Source organism: Rhipicephalus microplus, unplaced genomic scaffold (assembly GCF_043290135.1).
Source record: "Rhipicephalus microplus isolate Deutch F79 unplaced genomic scaffold, USDA_Rmic scaffold_21, whole genome shotgun sequence".
NCBI lineage: Eukaryota > Metazoa > Arthropoda > Arachnida > Ixodida > Ixodidae > Rhipicephalus > Rhipicephalus microplus.
In genome coordinates, this window is record NW_027464594.1 from 6,336,713 (window position 1) to 6,356,677 (window position 19,965).

Genomic DNA, 19,965 nt, shown 5'->3' on the forward strand with positions numbered 1-19,965 from the left:
GTGCGCAAATTGTAGACTTGAAGATAGCCGATAAAGATACTTCCGACACCGGGAATCAAACCCAGGCCTCTTGGGTGACAGCCAGATATCCTAGCCACTAAACCACGCCGAGAACGGAGAGGGACGGAGCGATTGCTTAGCCATTCGGCCAAACGGGTAAAACTATTCAAGTTACATAGCGTGCGCGAATAGGAGACTTTAGGATAGCAGATAAAGGAAAATACTTCCGACACCGGGAATCGGACCCGGGCCTCCTGAGTGAGAGCCAGGTATCCTAGCCACTAGACCATGCCGGAGAACCGAGAGGGAAGGAGCGATCGCTTAGCGATTCGGCCTACAGGGTAAAAGTATTGAATTGACACAGCGTGCGCAAATTGGAGACTTGATGATAGCAGATAAAAGAAAAAACTTCCGACACCGGGAATCGAACCCAGGTCTCCTGGCTGAGAGCTAGGTATCCTATCCACTAGACCATGCTGGAGAACGGAGAGGGACAGAGCGATCCCTTAGCCATTCAGCCAACAGTGTAAATGTATTGAAGTTATAGAGCGTGCGCAAATTGGAGACTTGATGATAGCAGATAAAAGAAAACACTTCTGACACTGGGAATCAAGCCCAGCCCTCCGGGGTGAGAGCCAGGTATTCTAGACACTAGACCATGCCGGAGAACGAAGAGGGACGGAGCGATCGCTTAGCCATTCGGCCAACACGGTAAAAGTATTGAAGGTATATAGCGTGCGCGAATTGGAGACTTGATGACAGCAGATAAAAGAAAATACTTCCGACACCGGGAATCGAACCCGGGCCTCCTGGGTGAGAGCCAGGTATCCTAGCCACTAGATCATGCCGGAGAGCAGAGAGGGAAGGGGCGATCGCTTAGCGATTCGGCCAACAGGGTAAAACTATTGAAGTTACATTGCGTGCGCAAATTTGAGACTTGATGTCAGCGGGTAAAAGAAAGTACTTCCGACACCGGGAATCGAACCCGGGCCTCCTGGGTGAAAGCCAGGTATCCTAGCCACTAGACCATGCCGGAGAACAGAGAGGGAAGGAACGATCGCTTAGTTATTCGGCAAACAGGGTAAAAGTATTGAAGTTATATAGCGTGCGCAATTTGTAGACTTGAAGATAGCCGATAAATATACTTCCGACACCGGGAATCGAACCCAGGCCTCTTGGGTGAGAGCCAGATATCCTAGCCACTAAACCACGCCGAGAACGGAGAGGGACGGAGCGATTGCTTAGCCATTCGGCCAACAGGGTAAAACTATTGAAGTTACATAGCGTGCGCGAATAGGAGACTTTATGATAGCAGATAAAAAAATATTTCCGACGCCGGGAATTGCACCCCGGCCTCCAGGGTGAGAGCCAGATATCCTAGCCACTAGACCATGCCAGAGATAAGAGAGGGACGGAGTGATCGCTTAGTGATTCGGCCAACAGGGTAAAAGTATTGAAGTTACATAGCGTGCGCAAATGGCAGACTTGATGATAGCAGATAAAAGAAAACACTTCTGACAACGGGAATCGTACCCGGGCCTTCTGTGTGAGAGCCAGGTATCCAAGCCACTAGACCATGCCAGAGAGGGTGGAGCGATCACTTAGTCATTCGGCCAACAAGGTAAAAGTATTGAAGTTACATAGCGTGCGCGAATTGGAGACTTGATGATAGCAGATAAAAGAAAATACTTCCGACACCGGGAAACAAACTCGGGCCTCCTGGGTGAGAGCCAGGTATGTTAGCCACTAGACCATGCTGGAGATCGGAGAGAATGGAGCGATCGCTTAACGATTCGGCCAACAGGGAAAAACTATTGAAGATACATTGCGTGCGCAAATTGAGACTTGATGACAGCGGATAAAAGAAAATACTTCCGACACCGCGAACTGAACCCGGGCCTCCTGGGTTAGATCCAGGTATCCTAGCCACTAGACCATGCAGGAGAACGGAGAGGGACGAAGCGATCGCTTAGCCATTCGGCCAACAGGGTGAAATTATTGAAGTTACATAGCGTGCGCTAATTGGAGACTTGGTGATAGCAGATAAAAGAAAATACTTCCGACACCGGGAATCGAACCCGGGTCTCCTGGGTGAGAGCTAGGTATCCTATCCACTAGACCATGCTGGAGAACGGAGAGGGACAGAGCGATCCCTTAGCCCTTCAGCCAACAGTGTAAATGTATTGAAGTTACATAGCGTGCGCAAATTGGAGACTTGATGATAGCAGATAAAAGAAAATACTTCCGACACCGACAATCGAACCCGGGCCTCCTGGGTGAGAGCCAGGTATCCTAGCCACTAGACCATGCCCGAAAACGGAGAGGGACGGAGCGATCGCTTAGCCATTCGGCCAACACGGTATAAGGTATATAGGGGGCACAAATTGGAGACTTGATGACAGCAGATAAAAGAAAATACTTCCGGCACCGGGAATCGAACCCGGGCCTCCTGTGTGAGAGCCAGGTATCTTAGCCACTAGACCATGCAGGAGAACAGAGAGGGAAATAGCGATCGCTTAGTGATTCGGCCTACAGGGTAAAAGTATTGAATTGACACAGCATGCGCAAATTGGAGACGTGATGATAGCAGATAAAAGAAAATACTTCCGACACCGGGAATCGAACCCGGGTCTCCTGGGTGAGAGCTAGGTATCCTATCCACTAGACCATGCTGGAGAACGGAGAGGGACAGAGCGATCCCTTAGCCATTCAGCCAACAGTGTAAATGTATTGAAGTTATAGAGCGTGCGCAAATTGGAGACTTGATGATAGCAGATAAAAGAAAATACTTCCGGCACCGGGAATCGAACCCGGGCCTCCTGTGTGAGAGCCAGGTATCTTAGCCACTAGACCATGCAGGAGAACAGAGAGGGAAATAGCGATCGCTTAGCCATTTGGCCGACAGGGTAAAACTATTGAAGTTACATAGCGTGCGCAAATTGGAGACTTGATGACAGCAGATAAAAGAAAATACTTCCGACACCGGGAATCGAACCCGGGCCTCCTGGGTGAGAGCCAGGTATCCTAGCCACTAGACCATGCCGGAGAGCAGAGAGGGAAGGAGCGATCGCTTAGGGATTCGGCCAACAGCGTAAAACTATTGAAGTTACATTGCGTGCGCAAATTTGAGACTTGATGACAGCGGGTAAAAGAAAGTACTTCCGGCACCAGGAATCGAACCCGGGCCTCCTTGGTGAACGCCAGGTATCCTAGCCACTAGACCATGCCGGAGAACAGAGAGGGAAGGATCGATCGCTTAGTCATTCGGCAAACAAGGTAAAAGTATTGAAGTTATATAGCGTGCGCAAATTGTAGACTTGAAGATAGCCGATAAAAATACTTCCGACACCGGGAATCAAACCCAGGCCTCTTGGGTGACAGCCAGATATCCTAGCCACTAAACCATGCCGAGAACGGAGAGGGACGGAGCGATTGCTTAGCCATTCGGCCAACAGGGTAAAACTATTGAAGTTACATAGCGTGCGCAAATAGGAGACTTTATGATAGCCGATAAAAGAAAATACTTCCGACACCGGGAAACAAACTCGGGCCTCCTGGGTGAGAGCCTGGTATGTTAGTCACTAGACCATGCTGGAGATCGGAGAGGGATGGAGCGATCGCTTAGCGATTCGGCCAACAGGGTAAAACTATTGAAGATACATTGCGTGCGCAAATTGAGACTTGATGACAGCCGATAAAAGAAAATACTTCCGACACCGGGAATTGAACCCGGGCCTCCTGGGTTAGATCCAGGTATCCTAGCCACTAGACCATGCAGGAGAACGGAGAGGGACAAAGCGATCGCTTCGCCATTCGGCCAACAGGGTGAAAGTATTGAAGTTACATAGCGTGCGCAAATTGGAGACTTGATGATAGCAGATAAAAGAAAATACTTCCGACACCGGGAATCGAACCCGGGCCTCCTGGGTGAGAGCCAGGTATCTTAGCCACTAGACCATGCAGGAGAACAGAGAGGGAAGGAGCGATCGCTTAGCCATTCGGCCAACACGGTATAAGGTATATAGGGTGCACATATTGGAGACTTGATGACAGCAGATAAAAGAAAATACTTCCGACACCGGGAATCGAACCCGGGCCTCCTGGGTGAGAGCCAGGTATCTTAGCCACTAGACCATGCAGGAGAACAGAGAGGGAAATAGCGATCGCTTAGCCATTTGGCCGACAGGGTAAAACTATTGAAGTTACATAGCGTGCGCAAATTGGAGACTTGATAGCAGATACAAAAATTACTTCCGACACTGGGAATCAAGCCCGGGTCTCCTGGGTGAGAGCCAGGTATCCTAGGCACTAGACCATGCCGGAGAACGGAGAGGGACGGAGCGATCGCTTAGCCATTCGGCCAACACGGTATAAGGTATATAGGGTGCACAAATTGGAGACTTGATGACAGCAGATAAAAGAAAATACTTCCGACACCGGGAATCGAACCCGGGCCTCCTGTGTGAGAGCCAGGTATCCTAGCCACTAGACCATGCCGGAGAACCGAGAGGGAAGGAGCGATCGCTTAGCGATTCGGCCTACAGGGTAAAAGTATTGAATTGACATAGCGTGTGAAAATTGGAGACTTGATGATAGCAGATCAAAGAAAATACTTCCGACACCGGGAATCGAACCCGGGTCTCCTGGCTGAGAGCTAGGTATCCTATCCACTAGACCATGCTGGAAAACGGAGAGGGACAGAGCCATTCCTTAGCCCTTCAGCCAACAGTGTAAATGTATTGAAGTTACATAGCGTGCGCAAATTGGAGACTTGATAATAGCAGATAAAAGAAAATACTTCCGACACCGGGAATCGCACACGGGCCTCCTGTGTGAGAGCCAGGTATCTTAGCCACTAGACCATGCCAGAGAACGGAGAGGGACGGAGCGATCGCTTAGCCATTCGGCCAACACGGTAAAAGTATTGAAGGTATATAGCGTGCGCGAATTGGAGACTTGATGACAGCAGATAAAAGAAAATACTTCCGACACCGGGAATCGAACCCGGGCCTCCTGGGTGAGAGCCAGGTATCCTAGACACTAGACCATGCTGGAGAGCAGAGAGGGAAGGAGCGATCGCTTACCGATTCGGCCAACAGGGTAAAACTATTGAAGTTACATTGCGTGCGCAAATTTGAGACTTGATGACAGCGGGTAAAAGAAAGTACTTGCGACACCGGCAATCGAACCCGGGCCTCCTTGGTGAAAGCCAGGTATCCTAGCCACTAAACCATGCCAGAGAACAGAGAGGGAAGGAGCGATCGCTTAGTCATTCGGCAAACAAGGTAAAAGTATTGAAGTTATATAGCGTGCGCAAATTGTAGACTTGAAGATAGCCGATAAAGATACTTCCGACACCGGGAATCAAACCCAGGCCTCTTGGGTGACAGCCAGATATCCTAGCCACTAAACCACGCCGAGAACGGAGAGGGACGGAGCGATTGCTTAGCCATTCGGCCAAACGGGTAAAACTATTCAAGTTACATAGCGTGCGCGAATAGGAGACTTTAGGATAGCAGATAAAGGAAAATACTTCCGACACCGGGAATCGGACCCGGGCCTCCTGAGTGAGAGCCAGGTATCCTAGCCACTAGACCATGCCGGAGAACCGAGAGGGAAGGAGCGATCGCTTAGCGATTCGGCCTACAGGGTAAAAGTATTGAATTGACACAGCGTGCGCAAATTGGAGACTTGATGATAGCAGATAAAAGAAAAAACTTCCGACACCGGGAATCGAACCCAGGTCTCCTGGCTGAGAGCTAGGTATCCTATCCACTAGACCATGCTGGAGAACGGAGAGGGACAGAGCGATCCCTTAGCCATTCAGCCAACAGTGTAAATGTATTGAAGTTATAGAGCGTGCGCAAATTGGAGACTTGATGATAGCAGATAAAAGAAAACACTTCTGACACTGGGAATCAAGCCCAGCCCTCCGGGGTGAGAGCCAGGTATTCTAGACACTAGACCATGCCGGAGAACGAAGAGGGACAGAGCGATCGCTTAGCCATTCGGCCAACACGGTAAAAGTATTGAAGGTATATAGCGTGCGCGAATTGGAGACTTGATGACAGCAAATAAAAGAAAATACTTCCAACACCGGGAATCGAACCCGGGCCTCCGGCGTGAGAGCCAGGTAACCTAGCCACTAGATCATGCCGGAGAGCAGAGAGGGAAGGGGCGATCGCTTAGCGATTCGGCCAACAGGGTAAAACTATTGAAGTTACATTGCGTGCGCAAATTTGAGACTTGATGTCAGCGGGTAAAAGAAAGTACTTCCGACACCGGGAATCGAACCCGGGCCTCCTGGGTGAAAGCCAGGTATCCTAGCCACTAGACCATGCCGGAGAACAGAGAGGGAAGGAACGATCGCTTAGTTATTCGGCAAACAGGGTAAAAGTATTGAAGTTATATAGCGTGCGCAATTTGTAGACTTGAAGATAGCCGATAAATATACTTCCGACACCGGGAATCGAACCCAGGCCTCTTGGGTGAGAGCCAGATATCCTAGCCACTAAACCACGCCGAGAACGGAGAGGGACGGAGCGATTGCTTAGCCATTCGGCCAACAGGGTAAAACTATTGAAGTTACATAGCGTGCGCGAATAGGACTCTTTATGATAGCAGATAAAAAATATTTCCGACGCCGGGAATTGCACCCCGGCCTCCAGGGAGAGAGCCAGATATCCTAGCCACTAGACCATGCCAGAGATAAGAGAGGGACGGAGTGATCGCTTAGTGATTCGGCCAACAGGGTAAAAGTATTGAAGTTACATAGCGTGCGCAAATGGCAGACTTGATGATAGCAGATAAAAGAAAACACTTCTGACAACGGGAATCGTACCCGGGCCTTCTGTGTGAGAGCCAGGTATCCAAGCCACTAGACCATGCCAGAGAGGGTGGAGCGATCACTTAGTCATTCGGCCAACAAGGTAAAAGTATTGAAGTTACATAGCGTGCGCGAATTGGAGACTTGATGATAGCAGATAAAAGAAAATACTTCCGACACCGGGAAACAAACTCGGGCCTCCTGGGTGAGAGCCAGGTATGTTAGCCACTAGACCATGCTGGAGATCGGAGAGAATGGAGCGATCGCTTAACGATTCGGCCAACAGGGAAAAACTATTGAAGATACAATGCGTGCGCAAATTGAGACTTGATGACAGCGGATAAAAGAAAATACTTCCGACACCGCGAATTGAACCCGGGCCTCCTGGGTTAGATCCAGGTATCCTAGCCACTAGACCATGCAGGAGAACGGAGAGGGACGAAGCGATCGCTTAGCCATTCGGCCAACAGGGTGAAATTATTGAAGTTACATAGCGTGCGCTAATTGGAGACTTGGTGATAGCAGATAAAAGAAAATACTTCCGACACCGGGAATCGAACCCGGGTCTCCTGGGTGAGAGCTAGGTATCCTATCCACTAGACCATGCTGGAGAACGGAGAGGGACAGAGCGATCCCTTAGCCCTTCAGCCAACAGTGTAAATGTATTGAAGTTACATAGCGTGCGCAAATTGGAGACTTGATAATAGCAGTTAAAAGAAAATACTTCCGACACCGGGAATCGCACACGGGCCTCCTGTGTGAGAGCCAGGTATGTTAGCCACTAGACCATGCCAGAGAACGGAGAGGGACGGAGCGATCGCTTAGCCATTCGGCCAACACGGTAAAAGTATTGAAGGTATATAGCGTGCGCGAATTGGAGACTTGATGACAGCAGATAAAAGAAAATACTTCCGACACCGGGAATCGAACCCGGGCCTCCTGGGTGAGAGCCAGGTATCCTAGCCACTAGATCATGCCGGAGAGCAGAGAGGGAAGGGGCGACCGCTTAGCGATTCGGCCAACAGGGTAAAACTATTGAAGTTACATTGCGTGCGCAATTTTGAGACTTGATGTCAGCGGGTAAAAGAAAGTACTTCCGACACCGGGAATCGAACCCGGGCCTCCTGGGTGAAAGCCAGGTATCCTAGCCACTAGACCATGCCGGAGAACAGAGAGGGAAGGAACGATCGCTTAGTCATTCGGCAAACAGGGTAAAAGTATTGAAGGTATATAGCGTGCGCAAATTGTAGACTTGAAGATAGCCGATAAAGATACTTCCGACACCGGGAATCAAACCCAGGCCTCTTGGGTGACAGCCAGATATCCTAGCCACTAAACCACGCCGAGAACGGAGAGGGACGGAGCGATTGCTTAGCCATTCGGCCAACAGGGTAAAACTATTCAAGTTACATAGCGTGCGCGAATAGGAGACTTTATGATAGCAGATAAAAAAATATTTCCGACGCCGGGAATTGCACCCCGGCCTCCAGGGTGAGAGCCAGATATCCTAGCCACTAGACCATGCCAGAGATAAGAGAGGGACGGAGTGATCGCTTAGTGATTCGGCCAACAGGGTAAAAGTATTGAAGTTACATAGCGTGCGCAAATGGCAGACTTGATGATAGCAGATAAAAGAAAACACTTCTGACAACGGGAATCGTACCCGGGCCTTCTGTGTGAGAGCCAGGTATCCAAGCCACTAGACCATGCCAGAGAGGGAGGAGCGATCACTTAGTCATTCGGCCAACAAGGTAAAAGTATTGAAGTTACATAGCGTGCGCGAATTGGAGACTTGATGATAGCAGATAAAAGAAAATACTTCCGACACCGGGAAACAAACTCGGGCCTCCTGGGTGAGAGCCAGGTATGTTAGCCACTAGACCATGCTGGAGATCGGAGAGAATGGAGCGATCGCTTAACGATTCGGCCAACAGGGAAAAACTATTGAAGATACATTGCGTGCGCAAATTGAGACTTGATGACAGCGGATAAAAGAAAATACTTCCGACACCGCGAACTGAACCCGGGCCTCCTGGGTTAGATCCAGGTATCCTAGCCACTAGACCATGCAGGAGAACGGAGAGGGACGAAGCGATCGCTTAGCCATTCGGCCAACAGGGTGAAATTATTGAAGTTACATAGCGTGCGCTAATTGGAGACTTGGTGATAGCAGATAAAAGAAAATACTTCCGACACCGGGAATCGAACCCGGGTCTCCTGGGTGAGAGCTAGGTATCCTATCCACTAGACCATGCTGGAGAACGGAGAGGGACAGAGCGATCCCTTAGCCCTTCAGCCAACAGTGTAAATGTATTGAAGTTACATAGCGTGCGCAAATTGGAGACTTGATGATAGCAGATAAAAGAAAATACTTCCGACACCGGGAATCGAACCCGGGCCTCCTGGGTGAGAGCCAGGTATCCTAGCCACTAGACCATGCCGGAAAACGGAGAGGGACGGAGCGATCACTTAGCCATTCGGCCAACACGGTATAAGGTATATAGGGGGCACAAATTGGAGACTTGATGACAGCAGATAAAAGAAAATACTTCCGGCACCGGGAATCGAACCCGGGCCTCCTGTGTGAGAGCCAGGTATCTTAGCCACTAGACCATGCAGGAGAACAGAGAGGGAAATAGCGATCGCTTAGCCATTTGGCCGACAGGGTAAAACTTTTGAAGTTACATAGCGTGCGCAAACTGGAGACTTGATGATAGCAGATACAAAAAATACTTCCGACACTGGGAATCAAGCCCGGGCCTCCTGGGTGAGAGCCAGGTATCCTAGGCACTAGACCATGCCAGAGAACGGAGAGGGACGGAGCGATCGCTTAGCCATTCGGCCAACACGGTATAAGGTATATAGGGTGCACAAATTGGAGACTTGATGACAGCAGATAAAAGAAAATACTTCCGACACCGGGAATCGAACCCGGGCCTCCTGGGTGAGAGCCAGGTATCCTAGCCACTAGACCATGCCGGAGAACCGAGAGGGAAGGAGCGATCGCTTAGCGATTCGGCCTACAGGGTAAAAGTATTGAATTGACATAGCGTGCGCAAATTGGAGACTTGATGATAGCAGATCAAAGAAAATACTTCCGACACCGGGAATCGAACCCGGGTCTCCTGGCTGAGAGCTAGGTATCCTATCCACTAGACCATGCTGGAAAACGGAGAGGGACAGAGCCATTCCTTAGCCCTTCAGCCAACAGTGTAAATGTATTGAAGTTATAGAGCGTGCGCAAATTGGAGACTTGATGATAGCAGATAAAAGAAAATACTTCCGGCACCGGGAATCGAACCCGGGCCTCCTGTGTGAGAGCCAGGTATCTTAGCCACTAGACCATGCAGGAGAACAGAGAGGGAAATAGCGATCGCTTAGCCATTTGGCCGACAGGGTAAAACTATTGAAGTTACATAGCGTGCGCAAATTGGAGACTTGATGACAGCAGATAAAAGAAAATACTTCCGACACCGGGAATCGAACCCGGGCCTCCTGGGTGAGAGCCAGGTATCCTAGCCACTAGACCATGCAGGAGAACAGAGAGGGAAGGAGCGATCGCTTAGTCATTCGGCAAACAAGGTAAAAGTATTGAAGTTATATAGCGTGCGCAAATTGTAGACTTGAAGATAGCCGATAAAGATACTTCCGACACCGGGAATCAAACCCAGGCCTCTTGGGTGACAGCCAGATATCCTAGCCACTAAACCACGCCGAGAACGGAGAGGGACGGAGCGATTGCTTAGCCATTCGGCCAAACGGGTAAAACTATTCAAGTTACATAGCGTGCGTGAATAGGAGACTTTAGGATAGCAGATAAAGGAAAATACTTCCGACACCGGGAATCGGACCCGGGCCTCCTGAGTGAGAGCCAGGTATCCTAGCCACTAGACCATGCCGGAGAACCGAGAGGGAAGGAGCGATCGCTTAGCGATTCGGCCTACAGGGTAAAAGTATTGAATTGACACAGCGTGCGCAAATTGGAGACTTGATGATAGCAGATAAAAGAAAAAACTTCCGACACCGGGAATTGAACCCAGGTCTCCTGGCTGAGAGCTAGGTATCCTATCCACTAGACCATGCTGGAGAACGGAGAGGGACAGAGCGATCCCTTAGCCATTCAGCCAACAGTGTAAATGTATTGAAGTTATAGAGCGTGCGCAAATTGGAGACTTGATGATAGCAGATAAAAGAAAACACTTCTGACACTGGGAATCAAGCCCAGCCCTCCGGGGTGAGAGCCAGGTATTCTAGACACTAGACCATGCCGGAGAACGAAGAGGGACAGAGCGATCGCTTAGCCATTCGGCCAACACGGTAAAAGTATTGAAGGTATATAGCGTGCGCGAATTGGAGACTTGATGACAGCAAATAAAAGAAAATACTTCCAACACCGGGAATCGAACCCGGGCCTCCGGCGTGAGAGCCAGGTATCCTAGCCACTAGATCATGCCGGAGAGCAGAGAGGGAAGGGGCGATCGCTTAGCGATTCGGCCAACAGGGTAAAACTATTGAAGTTACATTGCGTGCGCAAATTTGAGACTTGATGTCAGCGGGTAAAAGAAAGTACTTCCGACACCGGGAATCGAACCCGGGCCTCCTGGGTGAAAGCCAGGTATCCTAGCCACTAGACCATGCCGGAGAACAGAGAGGGAAGGAACGATCGCTTAGTTATTCGGCAAACAGGGTAAAAGTATTGAAGTTATATAGCGTGCGCAATTTGTAGACTTGAAGATAGCCGATAAATATACTTCCGACACCGGGAATCGAACCCAGGCCTCTTGGGTGAGAGCCAGATATCCTAGCCACTAAACCACGCCGAGAACGGAGAGGGACGGAGCGATTGCTTAGCCATTCGGCCAACAGGGTAAAACTATTGAAGTTACATAGCGTGCGCGAATAGGACTCTTTATGATAGCAGATAAAAAATATTTCCGACGCCGGGAATTGCACCCCGGCCTCCAGGGAGAGAGCCAGATATCCTAGCCACTAGACCATGCCAGAGATAAGAGAGGGACGGAGTGATCGCTTAGTGATTCGGCCAACAGGGTAAAAGTATTGAAGTTACATAGCGTGCGCAAATGGCAGACTTGATGATAGCAGATAAAAGAAAACACTTCTGACAACGGGAATCGTACCCGGGCCTTCTGTGTGAGAGCCAGGTATCCAAGCCACTAGACCATGCCAGAGAGGGTGGAGCGATCACTTAGTCATTCGGCCAACAAGGTAAAAGTATTGAAGTTACATAGCGTGCGCGAATTGGAGACTTGATGATAGCAGATAAAAGAAAATACTTCCGACACCGGGAAACAAACTCGGGCCTCCTGGGTGAGAGCCAGGTATGTTAGCCACTAGACCATGCTGGAGATCGGAGAGAATGGAGCGATCGCTTAACGATTCGGCCAACAGGGAAAAACTATTGAAGATACATTGCGTGCGCAAATTGAGACTTGATGACAGCGGATAAAAGAAAATACTTCCGACACCGCGAATTGAACCCGGGCCTCCTGGGTTAGATCCAGGTATCCTAGCCACTAGACCATGCAGGAGAACGGAGAGGGACGAAGCGATCGCTTAGCCATTCGGCCAACAGGGTGAAATTATTGAAGTTACATAGCGTGCGCTAATTGGAGACTTGGTGATAGCAGATAAAAGAAAATACTTCCGACACCGGGAATCGAACCCGGGTCTCCTGGGTGAGAGCTAGGTATCCTATCCACTAGACCATGCTGGAGAACGGAGAGGGACAGAGCGATCCCTTAGCCCTTCAGCCAACAGTGTAAATGTATTGAAGTTACATAGCGTGCGCAAATTGGAGACTTGATGATAGCAGATAAAACAAAATACTTCCGACACCGGGAATCGAACCCGGGCCTCCTGGGTGAGAGCCAGGTATCCTAGCCACTAGACCATGCTGGAAAACGGAGAGGGACGGAGCGATCGCTTAGCCATTCGGCCAACACGGTATAAGGAATATAGGGGGCACAAACTGGAGACTTGATGACAGCAGATAAAAGAAAATACTTCCGGCACCGGGAATCGAACCCGGGCCTCCTGTGTGAGAGCCAGGTATCTTAGCCACTAGACCATGCAGGAGAACAGAGAGGGAAATAGCGATCGCTTAGCCATTTGGCCGACAGGGTAAAACTATTGAAGTTACATAGCGTGCGCAAACTGGAGACTTGATGATAGCAGATACAAAAAATACTTCCGACACTGGGAATCAAGCCCGGGCCTCCTGGGTGAGAGCCAGGTATCCTAGGCACTAGACCATGCCAGAAAACGGAGAGGGACGGAGCGATCGCTTAGCCATTCGGCCAACACGGTATAAGGTATATAGGGTGAACAAATTGGAGACTTGATGACAGCAGATAAAAGAAAATACTTCCGACACCGGGAATCGAACCCGGGCCTCCTGGGTGAGAGCCAGGTATCCTAGCCACTAGACCATGCCGGAGAACCGAGAGGGAAGGAGCGATCGCTTAGCGATTCGGCCTACAGGGTAAAAGTATTGAATTGACATAGCGTGCGCAAATTGGAGACTTGATGATAGCAGATCAAAGAAAATACTTCCGACACCGGGAATCGAACCCGGGTCTCCTGGCTGAGAGCTAGGTATCCTATCCACTAGACCATGCTGGAAAACGGAGAGGGACAGAGCCATTCCTTAGCCCTTCAGCCAACAGTGTAAATGTATTGAAGTTACATAGCGTGCGCAAATTGGAGACTTGATAATAGCAGTTAAAAGAAAATACTTCCGACACCGGGAATCGCACACGGGCCTCCTGTGTGAGAGCCAGGTATCTTAGCCACTAGACCATGCCAGAGAACGGAGAGGGACGGAGCGATCGCTTAGCCATTCGGCCAACACGGTAAAAGTATTGAAGGTATATAGCGTGCGCGAATTGGAGACTTGATGACAGCAGATAAAAGAAAATACTTCCGACACCGGGAATCGAACCCGGGCCTCCTGGGTGAGAGCCAGGTATCCTAGCCACTAGATCATGCCGGAGAGCAGAGAGGGAAGGGGCGACCGCTTAGCGATTCGGCCAACAGGGTAAAACTATTGAAGTTACATTGCGTGCGCAAATTTGAGACTTGATGTCAGCGGGTAAAAGAAAGTACTTCCGACACCGGGAATCGAACCCGGGCCTCCTGGGTGAAAGCCAGGTATCCTAGCCACTAGACCATGCCGGAGAACAGAGAGGGAAGGAACGATCGCTTAGTCATTCGGCAAACAGGGTAAAAGTATTGAAGGTATATAGCGTGCGCAAATTGTAGACTTGAAGATAGCCGATAAAGATACTTCCGACACCGGGAATCAAACCCAGGCCTCTTGGGTGACAGCCAGATATCCTAGCCACTAAACCACGCCGAGAACGGAGAGGGACGGAGCGATTGCTTAGCCATTCGGCCAACAGGGTAAAACTATTCAAGTTACATAGCGTGCGCGAATAGGAGACTTTACGATAGCAGATAAAGGAAAATACTTCCGACACCGGGAATCGAACCCGGGCCTCCTGAGTGAGAGCCAGGTATCCTAGCCACTAGACCATGCCGGAGAACCGAGAGGGAAGGAGCGATCGCTTAGCGATTCGGCCTACAGGGTAAAAGTATTGAATTGACATAGCGTGCGCAAATTGGAGACTTGATGATAGCAGATCAAAGAAAATACTTCCGACACCGGGAATCGAACCCGGGTCTCCTGGCTGAGAGCTAGGTATCCTATCCACTAGACCATGCTGGAAAACGGAGAGGGACAGAGCCATTCCTTAGCCCTTCAGCCAACAGTGTAAATGTATTGAAGTTACATAGCGTGCGCAAATTGGAGACTTGATAATAGCAGATAAAAGAAAATAGTACCGACACCGGGAATCGCACACGGGCCTCCTGTGTGAGAGCCAGGTATCTTAGCCACTAGACCATGCCAGAGAACGGAGAGGGACGGAGCGATCGCTTAGCCATTCGGCCAACACGGTAAAAGTATTGAAGGTATATAGCGTGCGCGAATTGGAGACTTGATGACAGCAGATAAAAGAAAATACTTCCGACACCGGGAATCGAACCCGGGCCTCCTGGGTGAGAGTCAGGTATCCTAGCCACTAGATCATGCCGGAGAGCAGAGAGGGAAGGGGCGCCCGCTTAGCGATTCGGCCAACAGGGTAAAACTATTGAAGTTACATTGCGTGCGCAAATTTGAGACTTGATGTCAGCGGGTAAAAGAAAGTACTTCCGACACCGGGAATCGAACCCGGGCCTCCTGGGTGAAAGCCAGGTATCCTAGCCACTAGACCATGCCGGAGAACAGAGAGGGAAGGAACGATCGCTTAGTCATTCGGCAAACAGGGTAAAAGTATTGAAGGTATATAGCGTGCGCAAATTGTAGACTTGAAGATAGCCGATAAAGATACTTCCGACACCGGGAATCAAACCCAGGCCTCTTGGGTGACAGCCAGATATCCTAGCCACTAAACCACGCCGAGAACGGAGAGGGACGGAGCGATTGCTTAGCCATTCGGCCAACAGGGTAAAACTATTCAAGTTACATAGCGTGCGCGAATAGGAGACTTTATGATAGCAGATAAAGGAAAATACTTCCGACACCGGGAATGGAACCCGGGCCTCCAGAGTGAGAGCCAGGTATCCTAGCCACTAGACCATGCCGGAGAACCGAGAGGTAAGGAGCGATCACTTAGTGATTCGGCCTACAGGGTAAAAGTATTGAATTGACACAGCATGCGCAAATTGGAGACGTGATGATAGCAGATAAAAGAAAATACTTCCGACACCGGGAATCGAACCCGGGTCTCCTGGGTGAGAGCTAGGTATCCTATCCACTAGACCATGCTGGAGAACGGAGAGGGACAGAGCGATCCCTTAGCCATTCAGCCAACAGTGTAAATGTATTGAAGTTATAGAGCGTGCGCAAATTGGAGACTTGATGATAGCAGATAAAAGAAAATACTTCTGACACTGGGAATCAAGCCCAGCCCTCCGGGGTGAGAGCCAGGTATCCTAGACACTAGGCCATGCCGGAGAACGAAGAGGGACGGAGCGATCGCTTAGCCATTCGGCCAACACGGTAAAAGTATTGAAGGTATATAGCGTGCGCGAATGGGAGACTTGATGACAGCAGATAAAAGAAAATACTTCCAACACCGGGAATCGAACCCGGGCCTCCTGGGTGAGAGCCAGGTATCCTAGCCACTAGATCATGCCGGAGAGCAGAGAGGGAAGGGGCGACCGCTTAGCGATTCGGCCAACAGGGTAAAACTATTGAAGTTACATTGCGTGCGCAAATTTGAGACTTGATGTCAGCGGGTAAAAGAAAGTACTTCCGACACCGGGAATCGAACCCGGGCCTCCTGGGTGAAAGCCAGGTATCCTAGCCACTAGACCATGCCGGAGAACAGAGAGGGAAGGAACGATCGCTTAGTCATTCGGAAACAGGGTAAAAGTATTGAAGTTATATAGCGTGCGCAAATTGTAGACTTGAAGATAGCCGATAAAGATACTTCCGACACCGGGAATCAAACCCAGGCCTCTTGGGTGACAGCCAGATATCCTAGCCACTAAACCACGCCGAGAACGGAGAGGGACGGAGGGATTGCTTAGCCATTCGGCCAACAGGGTAAAACTATTCAAGTTACATAGCGTGCGCGAATAGGAGACTTTATGATAGCAGATAAAAGAAAATACTTCCGACACCGGGAATCGAACCCGGGCCTCCTGAGTGAGAGCCAGGTATCCTAGCCACTAGACCATGCAGGAGAACAGAGAGGGAAATAACGATCGCTTAGCCATTTGGCCGACAGGGTAAAACTATTGAAGTTACATAGCGTGCACAAATTGGAGACTTGATGATAGCAGATACAAAAAATACTTCCGACACTGGGAATCAAGCCCGGGCCTCCTGGGTGAGAGCCAGGTATCCTAGGCACTAGACCATGCCGGAGAACGGAGAGGGACGGAGCGATCGCTTAGCCATTCGGCCAACACGGTATAAGGTATATAGGGTGCACAAATTGGAGACTTGATGACAGCAGATAAAAGAAAATACTTCCGACATCGGGAATCGAACCCGGGCCTCCTGGGTGAGAGCCAGGTATCCTAGCCACTAGACCATGCCGGAGAACCGAGAGGGAAGGAGCGATCGCTTAGCGATTCGGCCTACAGGGTAAAAGTATTGAATTGACATAGCGTGCGCAAATTGGAGACCTGATGATAGCAGATCAAAGAAAATACTTCCGACACCGGGAATCGAACCCGGGTCTCCTGGCTGAGAGCTAGGTATCCTATCCACTAGACCATGCTGGAAAACGGAGAGGGACAGAGCCATTCCTTAGCCCTTCAGCCAACAGTGTAAATGTATTGAAGTTACAAAGCGTGCGCAAATTGGAGACTTGATAATAGCAGATAAAAGAAAATACTTCCGACACCGGGAATCGCACACGGGCCTTCTGTGTGAGAGCCAGGTATCTTAGCCACGAGACCATGCCAGAGAACGGAGAGGGACGGAGCGATCGCTTAGCCATTCGGCCAACACGGTAAAAGTATTGAAGGTATATAGCGTGCGCGAATTGGAGACTTGATGACAGCAGATAAAAGAAAATACTTCCGACACCGGGAATCGAGCCCGGGCCTCCTGGGTGAGAGCCAGGTATCCTAGACACTAGACCATGCTGGAGAGCAGAGAGGGAAGGAGCGATCGCTTACCGATTCGGCCAACAGGGTAAAACTATTGAAGTTACATTGCGTGCGCAAATTTGAGACTTGATGACAGCGGGTAAAAGAAAGTACTTCCGGCACTGGCAATCGAACCCGGGCCTCCTTGGTGAAAGCCAGGTATCCTAGCCACTAAACCATGCCGGAGAACAGAGAGGGAAGGAGCGATCGCTTAGTCATTCGGCAAACAAAGTAAAAGTATTGAAGTTATGTAGCGTGCGCAAATTGTAGACTTGAAGATAGCCGATAAAGATACTTCCGACACCGGGAACAAAACCCAGGCCTCTTGGGTGACAGCCACATATCCTAGCCACTAAACCACGCCGAGAACGGAGAGGGACGGAGCGATTGCTTAGCCATTCGGCCAACAGGGTAAAACTATTCAAGTTACATAGCGTGCGCGAATAGGAGACTTTATGATAGCAGATAAAGGAAAATACTTCCGACACCGGGAATTGAACCCGGGCCTCCTGAGTGAGAGCCAGGTATCCTAGCCACTAGACCATGCCGGAGAACCGAGAGGTAAGGAGCGATCGCTTAGTGATTCGGCCTACAGGGTAAAAGTATTGAATTGACACAGCATGCGCAAATTGGAGACTTGATGATAGCAGATAAAAGAAAAAACTTCCGACACCGGGAATCGAACCCGGGTCTCCTGGCTGAGAGCTAGGTATCCTATCCACTAGACCATGCTGGAGAACGGAGAGGGACAGAGCGATCCCTTAGCCATTCAGCCAACAGTGTAAATGTATTGAAGTTATAGAGCGTGCGCAAATTGGAGACTTGATGATAGCAGCTAAAAGAAAATACTTCTGACACTGGGAATCAAGCCCAGCCCTCCGGGGTGAGAGCCAGGTATCCTAGACACTAGATCATGCCGGAGAGCAGAGAGGGAAGGGGCGATCGCTTAGAGATTCGGCCAACAGGGTAAAACTATTGAAGTTACATTGCGTGCGCAAATTTGAGACTTGATGACAGCGGGTAAAAGAAAGTACTTCCGACACCGGGAATCGAACCCGGGCCTCCAGGGTGAAAGCCAGGTATCCTAGCCAGTAGACCATGCCGGAGAACAGAGAGGGAAGGAACGATCGCTTAGACATTCGGCAAACAGGGTAAAAGTATTGAAGTTATATAGCGTGCGCAATTTGTAGACTTGAAGATAGCCGATAAAAATACTTCCGACACCGGGAATCGAACCCAGGCCTTTTGGGTGAGAGCCAGATATCCTAGCCACTAAACCACGCCGAGAACGGAGAGGGACGGAGCGATTGCTTAGCCATTCGGCCAACAGGGTAAAACTATTGAAGTTACATAGCGTGCGCGAATAGGAGACTTTATGATAGCAGATAAAAAAATACTTCCGACGCCGGGAATTGCACCCCGGCCTCCAGGGTGAGAGCCAGATATCCTAGCCACTAGACCATGCCAGAGATAAGAGAGGGACGGAGTGATCGCTTAGTGATTCGGCCAACAGGGTAAAAGTATTGAAGTTACATAGCGTGCTCAAATGGCAGACTTGATGATAGCAGATAAAAGAAAACACTTCTGACACCGGGAATCGTACCCGGGCCTTCTGTGTGAGAGCCAGGTATCCAAGCCACTAGACCATGCCAGAGAGGGTGGAGCGATCACTTAGTCATTCGGCCAAGATGGTAAAAGTATTGAAGTTACATAGCGTGCGCGAATTGGAGACTTGATGATAGCAGATAAAAGAAAATACTTCCGACACCGGGAAACAAACCCCGGCCTCCTGGGTGAGAGCCTGGCATGTTAGCCACTAGACCATGCTGGAGATCGGAGAGGGATGGAGCGATCGCTTAACGATTCGGCCAACAGGGAAAAATTATTGAAGATACATTGCGTGCGCAAATTGAGACTTGATGACAGCGGATAAAAGAAAATACTTCCGACACCGCGAATTGAACCCGGGCCTCCTGGGTTAGATCCAGGTATCCTAGCCACTAGACCGAAGCGATCGCTTAGCCATTCGGCCAACAGGGTGAAATTATTGAAGTTACATATCGTGCGCTAATTGGAGACTTGATGATAGCAGATAAAAGAAAATACTTCCGACACCGGGAATCGAACCCGGGTCTCCTGGGTGAGAGCTAGGTATCCTATCCACTAGACCATGCTGGAGAACGGAGAGGGACAGAGCGATCCCTTAGCCCTTCAGCCAACAGTGTAAATGTCTTGAAGTTACATAGCGTGCGAAAATTGGAGACTTGATGATAGCAGATAAAAAAAAATACTTCCGACACCGGGAATCGCACACGGGCCTCATGTGTGAGAGCCAGGTATCCTAGGCACTAGACAACCGGAGAACGAAGAGGGACGGAGCGATCGCTTAGCCATTCGGCCAACACGGTATAAAGTATATAGGGTGCACAAATTGGAGACTTGATGACAGCAGA

The 19,965-nt window shown here is 49.8% G+C and overlaps 53 non-coding genes across 53 annotated transcripts; all 53 read right to left on the reverse strand.

The window, feature by feature from the left end:
• Window positions 1–224: 224 nt before the first annotated feature.
• Window positions 225–296, reverse strand: TRNAE-CUC (transfer RNA glutamic acid (anticodon CUC)). Its single transcript has one exon. It is a non-coding gene; the product is annotated as a tRNA-Glu (tRNA).
• Window positions 297–409: 113 nt separating this feature from the next.
• On the reverse strand, window positions 410–481 carry TRNAE-CUC (transfer RNA glutamic acid (anticodon CUC)). The gene has a single exon. It is a non-coding gene; the product is annotated as a tRNA-Glu (tRNA).
• Window positions 482–779: 298 nt separating this feature from the next.
• TRNAE-CUC (transfer RNA glutamic acid (anticodon CUC)) lies at window positions 780–851 on the reverse strand. Its single transcript has one exon. It is a non-coding gene; the product is annotated as a tRNA-Glu (tRNA).
• Window positions 852–964: 113 nt separating this feature from the next.
• On the reverse strand, window positions 965–1,036 carry TRNAE-UUC (transfer RNA glutamic acid (anticodon UUC)). The gene has a single exon. It is a non-coding gene; the product is annotated as a tRNA-Glu (tRNA).
• A 1,021-nt stretch (window positions 1,037–2,057) lies between these two features.
• On the reverse strand, window positions 2,058–2,129 carry TRNAE-CUC (transfer RNA glutamic acid (anticodon CUC)). The gene has a single exon. It is a non-coding gene; the product is annotated as a tRNA-Glu (tRNA).
• A 290-nt stretch (window positions 2,130–2,419) lies between these two features.
• TRNAE-CUC (transfer RNA glutamic acid (anticodon CUC)) lies at window positions 2,420–2,491 on the reverse strand. Its single transcript has one exon. It is a non-coding gene; the product is annotated as a tRNA-Glu (tRNA).
• Window positions 2,492–2,604: 113 nt separating this feature from the next.
• TRNAE-CUC (transfer RNA glutamic acid (anticodon CUC)) lies at window positions 2,605–2,676 on the reverse strand. Its single transcript has one exon. It is a non-coding gene; the product is annotated as a tRNA-Glu (tRNA).
• Window positions 2,677–2,789: 113 nt separating this feature from the next.
• Window positions 2,790–2,861, reverse strand: TRNAE-CUC (transfer RNA glutamic acid (anticodon CUC)). Its single transcript has one exon. It is a non-coding gene; the product is annotated as a tRNA-Glu (tRNA).
• Window positions 2,862–2,974: 113 nt separating this feature from the next.
• Window positions 2,975–3,046, reverse strand: TRNAE-CUC (transfer RNA glutamic acid (anticodon CUC)). Its single transcript has one exon. It is a non-coding gene; the product is annotated as a tRNA-Glu (tRNA).
• Window positions 3,047–3,893: 847 nt separating this feature from the next.
• TRNAE-CUC (transfer RNA glutamic acid (anticodon CUC)) lies at window positions 3,894–3,965 on the reverse strand. The gene has a single exon. It is a non-coding gene; the product is annotated as a tRNA-Glu (tRNA).
• A 105-nt stretch (window positions 3,966–4,070) lies between these two features.
• Window positions 4,071–4,142, reverse strand: TRNAE-CUC (transfer RNA glutamic acid (anticodon CUC)). Its single transcript has one exon. It is a non-coding gene; the product is annotated as a tRNA-Glu (tRNA).
• A 286-nt stretch (window positions 4,143–4,428) lies between these two features.
• Window positions 4,429–4,500, reverse strand: TRNAE-CUC (transfer RNA glutamic acid (anticodon CUC)). The gene has a single exon. It is a non-coding gene; the product is annotated as a tRNA-Glu (tRNA).
• A 113-nt stretch (window positions 4,501–4,613) lies between these two features.
• TRNAE-CUC (transfer RNA glutamic acid (anticodon CUC)) lies at window positions 4,614–4,685 on the reverse strand. The gene has a single exon. It is a non-coding gene; the product is annotated as a tRNA-Glu (tRNA).
• A 298-nt stretch (window positions 4,686–4,983) lies between these two features.
• On the reverse strand, window positions 4,984–5,055 carry TRNAE-CUC (transfer RNA glutamic acid (anticodon CUC)). Its single transcript has one exon. It is a non-coding gene; the product is annotated as a tRNA-Glu (tRNA).
• Window positions 5,056–5,533: 478 nt separating this feature from the next.
• Window positions 5,534–5,605, reverse strand: TRNAE-CUC (transfer RNA glutamic acid (anticodon CUC)). The gene has a single exon. It is a non-coding gene; the product is annotated as a tRNA-Glu (tRNA).
• Window positions 5,606–5,718: 113 nt separating this feature from the next.
• TRNAE-CUC (transfer RNA glutamic acid (anticodon CUC)) lies at window positions 5,719–5,790 on the reverse strand. The gene has a single exon. It is a non-coding gene; the product is annotated as a tRNA-Glu (tRNA).
• Window positions 5,791–6,273: 483 nt separating this feature from the next.
• On the reverse strand, window positions 6,274–6,345 carry TRNAE-UUC (transfer RNA glutamic acid (anticodon UUC)). The gene has a single exon. It is a non-coding gene; the product is annotated as a tRNA-Glu (tRNA).
• A 1,020-nt stretch (window positions 6,346–7,365) lies between these two features.
• TRNAE-CUC (transfer RNA glutamic acid (anticodon CUC)) lies at window positions 7,366–7,437 on the reverse strand. The gene has a single exon. It is a non-coding gene; the product is annotated as a tRNA-Glu (tRNA).
• Window positions 7,438–7,735: 298 nt separating this feature from the next.
• On the reverse strand, window positions 7,736–7,807 carry TRNAE-CUC (transfer RNA glutamic acid (anticodon CUC)). The gene has a single exon. It is a non-coding gene; the product is annotated as a tRNA-Glu (tRNA).
• A 113-nt stretch (window positions 7,808–7,920) lies between these two features.
• TRNAE-UUC (transfer RNA glutamic acid (anticodon UUC)) lies at window positions 7,921–7,992 on the reverse strand. The gene has a single exon. It is a non-coding gene; the product is annotated as a tRNA-Glu (tRNA).
• A 1,021-nt stretch (window positions 7,993–9,013) lies between these two features.
• TRNAE-CUC (transfer RNA glutamic acid (anticodon CUC)) lies at window positions 9,014–9,085 on the reverse strand. The gene has a single exon. It is a non-coding gene; the product is annotated as a tRNA-Glu (tRNA).
• A 113-nt stretch (window positions 9,086–9,198) lies between these two features.
• On the reverse strand, window positions 9,199–9,270 carry TRNAE-CUC (transfer RNA glutamic acid (anticodon CUC)). Its single transcript has one exon. It is a non-coding gene; the product is annotated as a tRNA-Glu (tRNA).
• Window positions 9,271–9,375: 105 nt separating this feature from the next.
• Window positions 9,376–9,447, reverse strand: TRNAE-CUC (transfer RNA glutamic acid (anticodon CUC)). The gene has a single exon. It is a non-coding gene; the product is annotated as a tRNA-Glu (tRNA).
• A 289-nt stretch (window positions 9,448–9,736) lies between these two features.
• TRNAE-CUC (transfer RNA glutamic acid (anticodon CUC)) lies at window positions 9,737–9,808 on the reverse strand. Its single transcript has one exon. It is a non-coding gene; the product is annotated as a tRNA-Glu (tRNA).
• Window positions 9,809–9,921: 113 nt separating this feature from the next.
• On the reverse strand, window positions 9,922–9,993 carry TRNAE-CUC (transfer RNA glutamic acid (anticodon CUC)). The gene has a single exon. It is a non-coding gene; the product is annotated as a tRNA-Glu (tRNA).
• A 113-nt stretch (window positions 9,994–10,106) lies between these two features.
• On the reverse strand, window positions 10,107–10,178 carry TRNAE-CUC (transfer RNA glutamic acid (anticodon CUC)). Its single transcript has one exon. It is a non-coding gene; the product is annotated as a tRNA-Glu (tRNA).
• A 113-nt stretch (window positions 10,179–10,291) lies between these two features.
• On the reverse strand, window positions 10,292–10,363 carry TRNAE-CUC (transfer RNA glutamic acid (anticodon CUC)). Its single transcript has one exon. It is a non-coding gene; the product is annotated as a tRNA-Glu (tRNA).
• A 293-nt stretch (window positions 10,364–10,656) lies between these two features.
• TRNAE-CUC (transfer RNA glutamic acid (anticodon CUC)) lies at window positions 10,657–10,728 on the reverse strand. Its single transcript has one exon. It is a non-coding gene; the product is annotated as a tRNA-Glu (tRNA).
• A 113-nt stretch (window positions 10,729–10,841) lies between these two features.
• Window positions 10,842–10,913, reverse strand: TRNAE-CUC (transfer RNA glutamic acid (anticodon CUC)). The gene has a single exon. It is a non-coding gene; the product is annotated as a tRNA-Glu (tRNA).
• A 483-nt stretch (window positions 10,914–11,396) lies between these two features.
• On the reverse strand, window positions 11,397–11,468 carry TRNAE-UUC (transfer RNA glutamic acid (anticodon UUC)). The gene has a single exon. It is a non-coding gene; the product is annotated as a tRNA-Glu (tRNA).
• A 1,020-nt stretch (window positions 11,469–12,488) lies between these two features.
• Window positions 12,489–12,560, reverse strand: TRNAE-CUC (transfer RNA glutamic acid (anticodon CUC)). Its single transcript has one exon. It is a non-coding gene; the product is annotated as a tRNA-Glu (tRNA).
• Window positions 12,561–12,673: 113 nt separating this feature from the next.
• TRNAE-CUC (transfer RNA glutamic acid (anticodon CUC)) lies at window positions 12,674–12,745 on the reverse strand. The gene has a single exon. It is a non-coding gene; the product is annotated as a tRNA-Glu (tRNA).
• Window positions 12,746–12,850: 105 nt separating this feature from the next.
• TRNAE-CUC (transfer RNA glutamic acid (anticodon CUC)) lies at window positions 12,851–12,922 on the reverse strand. The gene has a single exon. It is a non-coding gene; the product is annotated as a tRNA-Glu (tRNA).
• Window positions 12,923–13,211: 289 nt separating this feature from the next.
• On the reverse strand, window positions 13,212–13,283 carry TRNAE-CUC (transfer RNA glutamic acid (anticodon CUC)). Its single transcript has one exon. It is a non-coding gene; the product is annotated as a tRNA-Glu (tRNA).
• A 113-nt stretch (window positions 13,284–13,396) lies between these two features.
• TRNAE-CUC (transfer RNA glutamic acid (anticodon CUC)) lies at window positions 13,397–13,468 on the reverse strand. The gene has a single exon. It is a non-coding gene; the product is annotated as a tRNA-Glu (tRNA).
• A 298-nt stretch (window positions 13,469–13,766) lies between these two features.
• Window positions 13,767–13,838, reverse strand: TRNAE-CUC (transfer RNA glutamic acid (anticodon CUC)). Its single transcript has one exon. It is a non-coding gene; the product is annotated as a tRNA-Glu (tRNA).
• Window positions 13,839–13,951: 113 nt separating this feature from the next.
• Window positions 13,952–14,023, reverse strand: TRNAE-UUC (transfer RNA glutamic acid (anticodon UUC)). The gene has a single exon. It is a non-coding gene; the product is annotated as a tRNA-Glu (tRNA).
• Window positions 14,024–14,316: 293 nt separating this feature from the next.
• Window positions 14,317–14,388, reverse strand: TRNAE-CUC (transfer RNA glutamic acid (anticodon CUC)). The gene has a single exon. It is a non-coding gene; the product is annotated as a tRNA-Glu (tRNA).
• A 113-nt stretch (window positions 14,389–14,501) lies between these two features.
• Window positions 14,502–14,573, reverse strand: TRNAE-CUC (transfer RNA glutamic acid (anticodon CUC)). Its single transcript has one exon. It is a non-coding gene; the product is annotated as a tRNA-Glu (tRNA).
• Window positions 14,574–14,871: 298 nt separating this feature from the next.
• TRNAE-CUC (transfer RNA glutamic acid (anticodon CUC)) lies at window positions 14,872–14,943 on the reverse strand. Its single transcript has one exon. It is a non-coding gene; the product is annotated as a tRNA-Glu (tRNA).
• A 113-nt stretch (window positions 14,944–15,056) lies between these two features.
• TRNAE-UUC (transfer RNA glutamic acid (anticodon UUC)) lies at window positions 15,057–15,128 on the reverse strand. The gene has a single exon. It is a non-coding gene; the product is annotated as a tRNA-Glu (tRNA).
• A 293-nt stretch (window positions 15,129–15,421) lies between these two features.
• On the reverse strand, window positions 15,422–15,493 carry TRNAE-CUC (transfer RNA glutamic acid (anticodon CUC)). Its single transcript has one exon. It is a non-coding gene; the product is annotated as a tRNA-Glu (tRNA).
• A 113-nt stretch (window positions 15,494–15,606) lies between these two features.
• TRNAE-CUC (transfer RNA glutamic acid (anticodon CUC)) lies at window positions 15,607–15,678 on the reverse strand. The gene has a single exon. It is a non-coding gene; the product is annotated as a tRNA-Glu (tRNA).
• Window positions 15,679–15,976: 298 nt separating this feature from the next.
• Window positions 15,977–16,048, reverse strand: TRNAE-CUC (transfer RNA glutamic acid (anticodon CUC)). The gene has a single exon. It is a non-coding gene; the product is annotated as a tRNA-Glu (tRNA).
• Window positions 16,049–16,161: 113 nt separating this feature from the next.
• TRNAE-UUC (transfer RNA glutamic acid (anticodon UUC)) lies at window positions 16,162–16,233 on the reverse strand. The gene has a single exon. It is a non-coding gene; the product is annotated as a tRNA-Glu (tRNA).
• A 292-nt stretch (window positions 16,234–16,525) lies between these two features.
• On the reverse strand, window positions 16,526–16,597 carry TRNAE-CUC (transfer RNA glutamic acid (anticodon CUC)). The gene has a single exon. It is a non-coding gene; the product is annotated as a tRNA-Glu (tRNA).
• A 289-nt stretch (window positions 16,598–16,886) lies between these two features.
• TRNAE-CUC (transfer RNA glutamic acid (anticodon CUC)) lies at window positions 16,887–16,958 on the reverse strand. The gene has a single exon. It is a non-coding gene; the product is annotated as a tRNA-Glu (tRNA).
• Window positions 16,959–17,071: 113 nt separating this feature from the next.
• On the reverse strand, window positions 17,072–17,143 carry TRNAE-CUC (transfer RNA glutamic acid (anticodon CUC)). The gene has a single exon. It is a non-coding gene; the product is annotated as a tRNA-Glu (tRNA).
• Window positions 17,144–17,441: 298 nt separating this feature from the next.
• Window positions 17,442–17,513, reverse strand: TRNAE-CUC (transfer RNA glutamic acid (anticodon CUC)). Its single transcript has one exon. It is a non-coding gene; the product is annotated as a tRNA-Glu (tRNA).
• A 478-nt stretch (window positions 17,514–17,991) lies between these two features.
• TRNAE-CUC (transfer RNA glutamic acid (anticodon CUC)) lies at window positions 17,992–18,063 on the reverse strand. The gene has a single exon. It is a non-coding gene; the product is annotated as a tRNA-Glu (tRNA).
• Window positions 18,064–18,176: 113 nt separating this feature from the next.
• On the reverse strand, window positions 18,177–18,248 carry TRNAE-CUC (transfer RNA glutamic acid (anticodon CUC)). The gene has a single exon. It is a non-coding gene; the product is annotated as a tRNA-Glu (tRNA).
• Window positions 18,249–18,546: 298 nt separating this feature from the next.
• TRNAE-UUC (transfer RNA glutamic acid (anticodon UUC)) lies at window positions 18,547–18,618 on the reverse strand. Its single transcript has one exon. It is a non-coding gene; the product is annotated as a tRNA-Glu (tRNA).
• A 1,000-nt stretch (window positions 18,619–19,618) lies between these two features.
• TRNAE-CUC (transfer RNA glutamic acid (anticodon CUC)) lies at window positions 19,619–19,690 on the reverse strand. Its single transcript has one exon. It is a non-coding gene; the product is annotated as a tRNA-Glu (tRNA).
• Between the last annotated feature and the right edge of the window lie 275 nt (window positions 19,691–19,965).